Source organism: Rhincodon typus, chromosome 6 (genome assembly GCF_021869965.1).
Source record: "Rhincodon typus isolate 14 chromosome 6, sRhiTyp1.1, whole genome shotgun sequence".
Taxonomy (NCBI): Eukaryota; Metazoa; Chordata; class Chondrichthyes; order Orectolobiformes; family Rhincodontidae; genus Rhincodon; species Rhincodon typus.
Window position 1 is genome coordinate 2,657,279 of NC_063337.1, and position 11,058 is coordinate 2,668,336.

Genomic DNA, 11,058 nt, shown 5'->3' on the forward strand with positions numbered 1-11,058 from the left:
CTACCTCCTCCCTCTCCCCCCCCCCCCCCCCCCCCCCCCCCCCTGTACTCTTTCCCCCCCCCCCCCCACCACCTTCTGTGTGTGATGTAAAATTTCAAAACCCTCACTCTGTGTTTTGCCCATATTTTGCAACCACTGATGAACACTGGTACTTTAAGGAGTTTGTTTATCCAAAGACAGTGCGTTGGTCTGAAGAACCAATGAATGAATGAATGATGCCTGGTATACAATGCTCCTGTATTGAGGAAACTACTTGTATTGGTTTTTCTTTTGTTAAAAGTTGCTTCCAGAAAGTCCTCAGGGTGTGTAGGAGGTAAAGTACAAAATATATTTTTAAAGACCAATGGTTGCAGTCCAGTCAGTGCTGAATTCTGCTCTTGTGCAATTATTTGATTTGAGATACCATCTGATGAGATGTTAGATGTAAAAATAACAATGGCACAAATTTTGCCTAGAGAAGGGAGTTCTTCAGAGTCAGAACATGACATTTATCCTTCAGCTATCAGCAGCAACTGGTTGCTATCTTGTTTCTGTTCATAGTCATGCTGTGTTCAAATAGGCTGCTGCACTTGACGTTATAACAAGCTACCATGCTTTAAGTTTGCATTTTTGGGATGCCCTAAGATGTGACTTGTGTTTTTCTTAATAAGATCATTTGTTCAGCTTAATGCCCTGAAGTTGGCAAGTTTTATGGAAGTGCAAGAATTTAGCACAGGTGAATGTTTGTGGGCACTCTAAATTTCAAAGTTATATCCCTTTGAACTGTGGAGGGACACCAGGCAAATCTTATCCCTTCTAGGTTTGAGGCATCTCTGGTGAGACCTATTTTATGGTCTGCTCCATTTCCATTCAAGGCTAAGGAAGCCTATTTTTCTGGTGTTTCATTGTCAATCCAGCTCATGAGATTGCATTATGAAGTACTACAACCACGCGGTCAAACTGGTACATGCTGTTCTTTTTGCTCCATATAAATCTCCTCGTACACCTTTCTCATCTAATCCCTAATGTGTTAACTTCTGCTGAAAAGTATCAACGTTACTGATCACAACCACTGCTTGTGGGAATAAATTCCACGTTCTTGCAACTCTCTGGGTAAGGAAGTTTCCGCTGAGTTCCCTAATCGATTAATAAGCTATATTGTATTTATGTCCTTTTACTTTTGGTCTCTCCACCAGTGGAAACATCTCCCAATTATTTCAAGCTCCTTAATAATCTTAAAGGATCACCCCTCTGTGTTTTCTACAGAAAAGGACTCTAACCTGTTCAGTTTTTTCTCTGATGTGTAATCTCTCTACTACAGTATTATTTCACTAAATCTTTTTATGCCTTCTCCTTTTCTGTAATATCAAGACCAAATTTGTTCACAATAATTTCAAGTCCAGTCTAATAAATGTTCAACGCAAGTTTAACAATTTCTCTGCTTTTCTATCCCTCTAGAATCATCCTTCTATCTCTTCACTGCACTATTGGTATTAAAATGTCTCCCTTGTGTCTGTGACATTAACGGGACCTATGACAAGATGTGAAGCAAGCACATTAATTTCAAACTAAAGGGCTGTAACAATCTGGACAGATTGCTGCTGCACATTTTCATTGACATGAAAAAGCAATTTTGAAGTGACATAGTACAGTGATGATCATTTCCTTTCACTCGAGAGGCAATTACCTGTTCTAGGAATTATCTTAGTTAAAGCTTCAATTGGGAATTTCTTTGCAATCTAAAGAAACAGAGATTGTTCAATGATTTAGATTGCAATACTTTTGGATATGAACTAGTGAAATCTCATGCCTCGTCCATTACTTAAGACTTGTGATACCACTCTTCCCATGCCACTTACTGTCCAACCTATTTCTAGGAGAGGAAACAAGATCTTAAAAGATGTTGCCAAGCAAATGGAGCCACAATGGTCAGTTGCAGATTGTAGCAATGGACTCGCACTGAAGATCCCATTTAAAACTTCTCATCCTTGTTCTTAAATCCTTCAACAGCCTTGCCCCTACGTATCCCTGTAATCCCAGCCCTTGAACCCTTAGATGTCAGTGCTCCTCCAATTCTGCTATCTTCATCCCTAATTTTACTTGCAGTACAATCATTTTTCATTCACAGGATGTGAGCACTGCTGGCTAAACCAGCATTATTGCTCATCCATAATTGCCCAGAGGGCATTTAAGAGTAAACCACATTGCTGTGGGCTCTGGAATTGTATGTAGGCCAGGCAGAGTAAGGGTGGCAGTTTCCTTCCCTAAAAGACATTACTGAAGCAGGTGGGCTTTTCCAACAATTGACAATGATTTCAGAGTCATCATTAGGCTCTTAAATTCCAATGTTTGTTGAAATCCAATTCTGTCGTCTGTCAGGGCAGGATTCAAACCCGAGTACCTGGGTCTCTGGATTAATAGTCTAGTGATAATACCGCAAGGTCATTGCCTCCCCAGTTCCACTAAAACTGTATGGCACCCCCTCAAAGCCAATCTCTCATTCCTAAGGTGTAGTGTCCAATGCTAATTACAGTACTCTAGATATGGTCTAATTTTAATGAACTGGCACCAGCAAGGAGGAGGAAATTAGTATAAATCGTCCTTCTTGAGCCACTTCACTAATTTTCCGTATTACGGGATCAGTCCAACCAATGTCCTTCTTTTATCTTGTGGAGCAGCCACAGGCTAAGATTGATTTCAAAACATCTAAACAATACGTGGACAATTCAAACCCTAATGAGTGGGAATAAATTGATCTTTATCTGAGTAGCAGGCAGTGACTAATGACGCACCACAAGGATCAGTGCTTGGGACCCATCTATTCATGATATATCTAAATGACCTAAATGAGGGAACCAGGTGCAACACTTCCAAGTTTACTAATGATACAGATCTGGGTGTGGTCGTGAGGAGCTTACAAAGAGGCTTCATGGTAGTTTAGACAAGCCGAGTGAGTTGGGCAAACAAATAGTGCATGCAGTACAATATGGCTAAATGTGAATTTATACACTTTGGTGTGAAAAACAGAAAGGAAGAGCGTTATTTGAATGGTGATATATTGGGAAGTGTGGCTGTTCAAAGGAATCTGGGTGTCCTTGTAGCCAGTCAATGAAAGTCGACAGACAGGTGCAACAAGCAATTTTGGAAACAGTGATATATTGACTTTCACTGCAAGTGGATTTGAGTTCAAAAGTGTGAATGCCTTACTGCAGTTATACAGGGCTTGGTGAAACCACACCTGGAGGATTGCCCAACACCATTTCCCTCCTAATACTGATTTCCTTCAGTTCCTTCCTCTCTCCATGTGGTTCCCCAACATTTCTGGTACGTTATTTGTGTTCTCCTTTGTGATAATAACCAAGGTATGTATTTAATCAGTCATTTATTTCTTCTCTGTTTTACATTCCCCTGGTTTTGACCGGAAGGGACCTATGTTTATGTTCACTAATCTTTTTTTCTCTTCCCATACTTACAGAATACTACCTTTACATACTTGCCGTAAGAGTGCAGCAGAGGTTGAATTGGCTGTTACCAAGGGTGGCAGGACTGTCCTCTGAGGAGAGATCAATTTAACTGGACCTGTATCACTAGAGCTTAGGACAATGAGAGGGGAAATGTACAAAATTCAGACAGACAATGGGCGGACTGTTTTGTTATTTTTAATTCATTTGTGGGATGTGGGCATCACTGACAACACCAGCAGTTATTGCTCATCCATAACTGACCCAGAGGGCAGTTGAGAGTCAGCCATATTGTTATGGGTCTGGAGTCACATTAGGCTAGACCAGATAAGAATGGCAGATTTCCTTCTTTAAAGAACATTAGTGAAACAAGTGGGTTTTAACAACTGTTGACAATGACCATGGGTGCCATTAGGCCAGCTACACTCTATTCCAAATTCAATTTTACACTGTCTGTCATTGTGGGATTTGGACCCATGCCCCAGAACTTCTGGATTGCTAGATTAGTGACATGACTGCTGCACCACCTCATCCATTTCTTTTCAGTTTCTACTTGAGCATTTGTGATCTCTCCCTCTGCCTCTTATCTTTTGAGATTTGCTTTCAATCTGAGCTGTGGTGTACTCTTTGCAAAGCACTCCCTATGTGCTGCAGCCCTTATTGGGAATTTGAATTCCATATGTGCACTGAAATGTGTAACAGCTGATACTGGTTCGTGCAGCCTTTATGCAAAAGGAAAATTATAAACCACTAATGTATTTTCCAGGCTGCATCAATCCTGCTGGGAAAGTCAGGAATAGATATTTGACCCTGTCTTCTAGTGAGTCTTTGCATAGCTCCTCCACACCTGTCAGTGGCCAACACATTACTTTTGAGCTTTAACAGGTGCTTTCTTTCCCCAAGACAATTCGTTGATATAACTTTCGTTTGGTGTTGGTTTCTTTGTGATTCTTCACTCTTACAGCTCTGAGACGAAGAACAGCAACTTGAAGAATTTCCCACTGTGGAACTGAACTTGTTAGAATGGGAAGATTTGCCTCCAACCCACCCAGGTCTGTGCTAAGTAAGCAGTGGTATAGTATGACAAGGAGGGCGCTGCTGGGCTGTGACAACTTGATTTTGTGCCCCTTTGCCTAGTTACGGAAAATTAAAATCAGCCAGCCTTCAGTTCATGATTGCTTTTCAGTGATCTCTGCGAAGTGTGTAATTGAAAATCTTAGACAGGGTCAGGATTTGTGACCTTGGAACTGAATTCCTTTCTCCATTTATAGATTTGACAGGAGAAGGGAAAACAAAAGTAGCTCCCTATTTTACATAAGTAATGAAGTGGTATTTTGGCTTCAAGCCCAGTATGTGCTCTTCTAGTCTTATTGCGATTTAACTGCAGTAGCCTATAAGACGTGAGCAGAAATAAGCATTTCAGCCCATCGAATCTGATCCACCATTCAATGAGATCATCGCTGTTCTGATTGAAGTCAGAATCATAGAGTCCTGCAGCGTGGAGACAGGCCCTTTGGCCCAAAATGGTCTGTGCTGACCAAGATGTCCATCCACACTGAGCCCATTTCCCTGCACTTGGCCCATATCCTTTTAAACCTTTCCTATCCATGTATTTGTCCAAATGTCTTTTAAATGTTGCTAATGTACCTGCCTCAACCACTTCTGGCAGCTTATTGCATATGTGTATCACCCTCTGTGTTTTTAAAAAAAAAAAAAGCCCCTCCGGTTACCATGTATTCTTTCCCTCTTACCTTAAACTGATGCCGTCTAGTCTTTGATTCCCCAACCCTGGGAAAAAGACTGAGTGCATTCACCCTATCCGTGCCTCTCATGATCTTATACGCTTCTAAGGTCCCCCTCAGTCTCCTACGCTCTAAAGAGAAAAGCCCTAGCTGTCCAACCTCTCGCTATAACTCAGTCCCTTGAGTCCTGGCAGCATCCTTGTAAATTTCTTCCGCGCACTTTCCAGTTTAATAACATCCTTCCAAAGCAGGGTGACCAAAACTGATTGCAGTACTCCATGTGCGGCCTCACCAACGTCATGTACAACTGCATCATAACTTCCCAACTTCTGTACTCAATACCCTGACTGATGAAGGCCAGTGTGCCAAACACTAACTTCACTGCCCTGTCTACCTGTGACTCCACTTTCAGAGAACTGTGCACCTGAACTCCAAGGTCCCTCTGTTCCACTACACTCCTTAAGGCCCTACCATTCACCGTGAAACTCCTACCTGGATTTGACTTTTCAAAATGCAATACCTCACACTTATCTATATTGAACTCCATTTGCTGTTTCTCGGCCCACTTCCCCAGCTGATCAAGATCCTGCTGCAATTTCTGATAACCTTCCTCACTGTCCACAATACCGCTTATTTTAGTGTCATCCACAAACTTACTAATCATGCCTTGTACATTTTCATCCAAATCATTGATATAGATATCAAACAGCAATGGGCCCAGCACCAACACCCCGAGGCACACCTCTAGTCACAGGCCTCCAGTTAGATGAACATCCTTCCAGTATTACCCTCTGCTCCCTACCATCAAACCAATTGTGTATCCAACCCTGGGAAAAATTATCTTCCTGACAGTTGCCTTCCTGAAAATGTGCCCTTATCCCAACAGACTCTTGAATTAGCTAATTCTCTCTTTATGCTAATGTACCACCCCCAACGCCATGGGGTCTTGTTTATTCACTAGCCGAACATATGGTACCTTATTAAACACCTTCTGAAAATTCAAATGTATTGTATTCAATGCTTCCCATCCTGCTTGTTAACTCCTCAAAGAATACTATTAAATTTGTCAGACATGATCTCCCCTTCTTGAAATCACGCTGATTCTGCTTGATCATTTTATGTATTTCTAGATGCTGTGCTAATGCATCTTTTATAATAGATTCTGACAATTTCTCTTGAGATAGTTATTGCATTTATTTCCTCTCCTCCTTTTGCCCCTTGAATATTTAGTAATTTTGGGATGCTATTAGTGTCTTTTACTGTCAATACTGATGCAAAATATTTATTCAACTCCTGCCATTTCCTGTTCCTTATGTTTTAAAACTTTCCAATCCTCTGGCATACCATGAATCTTCGCTTTGACTTTTGTTTTCCTTTTCCTAGCTTTAAAAAAGCTCTTACAGTCTGTCCTGCTATGACTTGCAAGTTACACTCAAAGCTCATTTTCTCCTTTTTTTGGTCATATATTTTTAGTTTTTAAAGTGGTATCGATCATCTGGCTTACTAACTTTTTTTCATGTTGTATGTTTTTTTCATTCAATGTAATGCAATCTACACTTCCCTGGTTAACCATGGTTGGTTTATCCCCTTCCCAGAATCCTCCTCCTCCCTTACTGGAATATGCCTTTGCTGTAAGCCATAAACTATTTTCTTAAACACCTGCTATTGTTCCTCAGCCCTCTTTGCTGCTAACTCTTTTCCCACTACTTCAGCTAGCTTTAGTAATGACCTTTATTTATTTAGTACATTTGTTTCCAATCCAAGTTTCTCCCTGTCAAATTGAAAGCTAAATGTTGTACTGTTAGTAACGTGGAGGAGATGATGACACCATGTAAATGTCACTGGGCTAGTAATCCTGAGGCCCAAGCAAATGGTCTGAAGACATGAGTTAGAACTCTTCCACAGCAGCTGGAACATAGTCTCAGTATTGGTGACCAGGACAAGTATCAATGATGGCTATAAAAACTGTAAAATGTTCACTAATGTCCTTTAGTGAAGAAAATCTACCATCCTTGCCCAGTCTGGCCTTCATGAGACACCACACATGCACATGTGGTTGCCTCTGAACTGACCTCCGTAGAGGCTGAGCAAGCCTCATTGATTTGAACCTGTATTTCCAGAGCCTTAGTCTAGCCTTCTGATGGTCCAACGATATTACCACCATGCCACCGTCTCCCATGCAGTAGTCCCTGTAGCAGTCAAATGCCTAGAGTTTGCTGATCTGAAAAAGGGTAATGTTCTGTGCTTCCTGTTAGCTAATCGATGTTTTTACAGGTTAATAGGTTGTCACCTACACCATACGGTCATATCTCGACTCGCAGCCTTTGATGTAGCACCTTTTGAAATGCCTTTTGGAAATCCAGGCACATCACATCTTTTGATTTTGCATCTATTCACAGTGAATGTTACTCCATCAAACCAGGTAGATTAGTTTAACATGAAGTCACTTTGTCTCTGATCACATTGTGATTTTCAAAGTATCCTGCTGTAAACTAATTAATAGATTCTAACAGAATCAAAAGAATTTCGGAAGATTACAACGAATGTGTTCTGTCTGAGCTGCCATTTCTTTTAAGAGCCTAGAATGTAGATGATCCAGTTCTGAGAATTTTCAGCTTTAAGGCCAGTTGTTTTCCTGGCACCACTTCCCTGGTGATGGTGATTGTCATATACAGAATGCAGGGAGAATGTTTCCTTTTGTGAGGCAGACCAAAACTAGCGGCTGTCAATGAAGAAATCCAACAGGGAATTCAGAAGAAGCATCTTTACAGATGAATGAGAAGGTGGAGCTTGCTATCTGAGGAATTGAGCTGAATAGCATTGATGTAGTTAAGGGTAGCTAGAACATAGGGTTACAAGATGAATTTAGATGTGGAGCAATGGTTAGAAGCTTGAGCAGAGTGGAAACATTGACATGGACCTCTTGGAATGATTCTGTATATGGTATATGCAATCTGACTGAATCTCAGAAGGGCTGAACCTCCAGTTTTATTGTATTTTATATGAACAAGTATAGTGTCATGAAGCACTTTGTCACACAGAGCAGTGACAGAGATTTTTATTTGGTAAATGTGCTAGAGTTGTGGAATCAAGGCAGGTAAATGGAGTGGAGATGCTGATCAGCTATGATCTAATTGGTGGATTGTGCAGGCAGGGCTGGATGACAGCCACTTGTCCTCACATTACATGGTATGAACGTTTCTCGCAGCCTTGCTTTCCTCTGATTCCAGTGATGGTGCTGGTTTAATTTTCTTGAAAATCAGTCACATATGCATACCAGTGTCTGTAGTGTTTTGTTCTGTACTGCATGGTGTTGTCTCGATCATTGCATTTGCCGACTTGTGTATGGCATAATTGCAGATGAGCAAAAAATTATCTCTGGGCTCCGCATCTATTCCTGTCTTGCTTTGTACATGCTGGTGATTTCCAACTTGTGGGGCTCTCTCAGCTGGCAGCAACACCACATGTGAAGATTTATAGCTCCTGCTCTGAACTCAGCAGATTTACATTGATTCTGCCATTGCTAGCACTAACGTGCTAATTTTTTCAAACAATAGAAGCAAAGTTTATTACTGTACAAGGAAGGTTAAAACAAACCAAACTATCTGAACATTGGTTCTGAGGACGAGTCACCGAACCCGAAACGTTAACTCTGTTTTTTCCTTCACAGATGCTGCCAGACCTGCTGAGCTTTTCCAGCAACTTTTTTTTTGTTCCTGATTTACAGCATTTGCAGTTCTTTCGGTTTTTATCTGAACGTTACATATGGTTCGAAAGATCTTAAAGTTGATGGAAAAACAAAGTCTCATCCATTCTTCAAGAACATAATTTTAGTGTTTCAGGTCGAGAAATTATCCTTCCATTTTGAGTCTTTGGTGTACCTGTTTCTCTCCAGTTCTGTCATGTGAATTGCAAACTGTTCTTACGTGAAAACATGCAAAACTGAAAGCTTAGACCATCTCGGCCTTTTAACAATTTGCTGATTACTAACAAAACATAACTTATTTGGGAGTTTCACCAACTAATCTTTTAGACCAAGGTATCTGAACTTTCCCTGAAGTATACCATATTCATTTCTGAGAGAACATAAAAATAGGAGCAGAAAGGCTGTTCGGCCCATTGAGCTGCTCAGCCGTTCAGTATTATCATGGCTGATCTTCAATCTTAATGCCACACAGCTGCTATCTCCCTGTACCTCTTAAAACCATTAGCTTCTGAAAATATATCTTTCTTTGTTAAATATATCCAGTGACTTCGCGTCCAAAGCCTTCTGTGGTTGAGAATCCACACGAGGAAGAAAGGCAGAGTTCCTTCTTTTACAGTGCATTTTGTAAGCCATTTGCATTTTAAATCAACATGACAGAATCCTAGGAGAGAAACTATATTTGTTTGTGACCACAGTCAGGTTAATCCAAAACTGCTTCAGTGCTTTCAGTATCTGGGATTTTCTTAGCTAAAGTCAACTCTTGATTATTATAAAACCGCTCTGACCTAATGTTTGCATTCACGGTCATAAAGGCCATAGTATAACAAATAAACTTGCATTCACATTCCATGGGCCTTGCAGTCACCTGCTCCCTGACAGATACTGGATTAAGTCATGCTTCCAGAAAGGGTATTCTGACCTTGCTTTTTCAAACCCCTTCACAAAGGTAACCCATATGTCACTAGTTTGAAATCCAAACCCTAACAAAAGTATTAATATCAATATAAATTCCATAATTTTCATCATACTATGGAGAGACAAACAGAATTAACCTTTCAAATCAAATATAACTCCCCTGCAGAAACATAGAATGATTTTCAGTTCAAAATAGAGAAAGGTAGAGAGGAAGAATTACCATTTTGGGCCAAATAATACTGTTTTATGCTTTCCACAGTGAGTTATGTTTGACTTGAAATGTAAACTCTTTCTTTCTCCTAAGATGCTGCTGGACCTGCAGCTTTCCTTTTTCCAGTGCTTGCTTGCTTTATTTCAGTACTTTTGACTTTTACACTGTTGCTTTGTAAGGAAACTGGCAGCCAATTTGTGCATAGCAAGGTCTTGCAAGATTTGGAGATAATGACCAAACAAATAGTTTTTAAAGAGTTCGGTGATGGATAAAGGGTGGCCAGAATACTGAGGAGTACTCTTTGAATTGAAACTTGGAACCTTTATGTCCAATTTGCACATGATGTGTAACGTGTCCCTCTACTATCATGTCTCCTCCACATTACCTTACGACAGACATTGGTGTTTTGTAATATGTTCTGTTCTGTTCTGTTTCTCTAAAGCTCATGATCAAAGTTTTCTGTTTCCTTTTGCTGGTCAGGGTGTTGCCATCCAACAGTGCTGGGTGGTTGAGAATTCAGCTGTCGGGTTACGATGCTACAACAGAAATGGTTATCTGCCAAAAAAGCTGAACATTGGTATGGGGATTTCATTGTGTCTTTCATGGACTAACATTGTGTGTTTGTGTATATTAAGGAATTATAATCTGTGTATGTGTGTGTGTTTGCCCTAAAGTCTGATTGTAAACTTGTGGAAAATAGCTTGCTGTCTACTTCTCTTGCAGCCCTGTTTACTTCATTTCAAAACTGGTGAATATATTTCCGGATCTTTCAGCTCACTTGGCTGAAAACTTATGGAAAGGAAACAAATACAATATGCGCTTTGAAATCTGGCCTGAGGCTTAATTTTGTTTTAAATTTTTGTACTTGACTGTGTTAACTGTTCCTTGCTGTTGGGGGACTTTAAGTAGCCAAGGAAACTAGTGAACAGGATTTTGATCGAATCAGAGATAGTAGGAACTGCAGATGCTGGAGAATCCGAGACAACAAGGTGCAGGGCTGGATGAACACAGCAGGCCAAGCAGCATCATAGGAGCAGAGAGGCT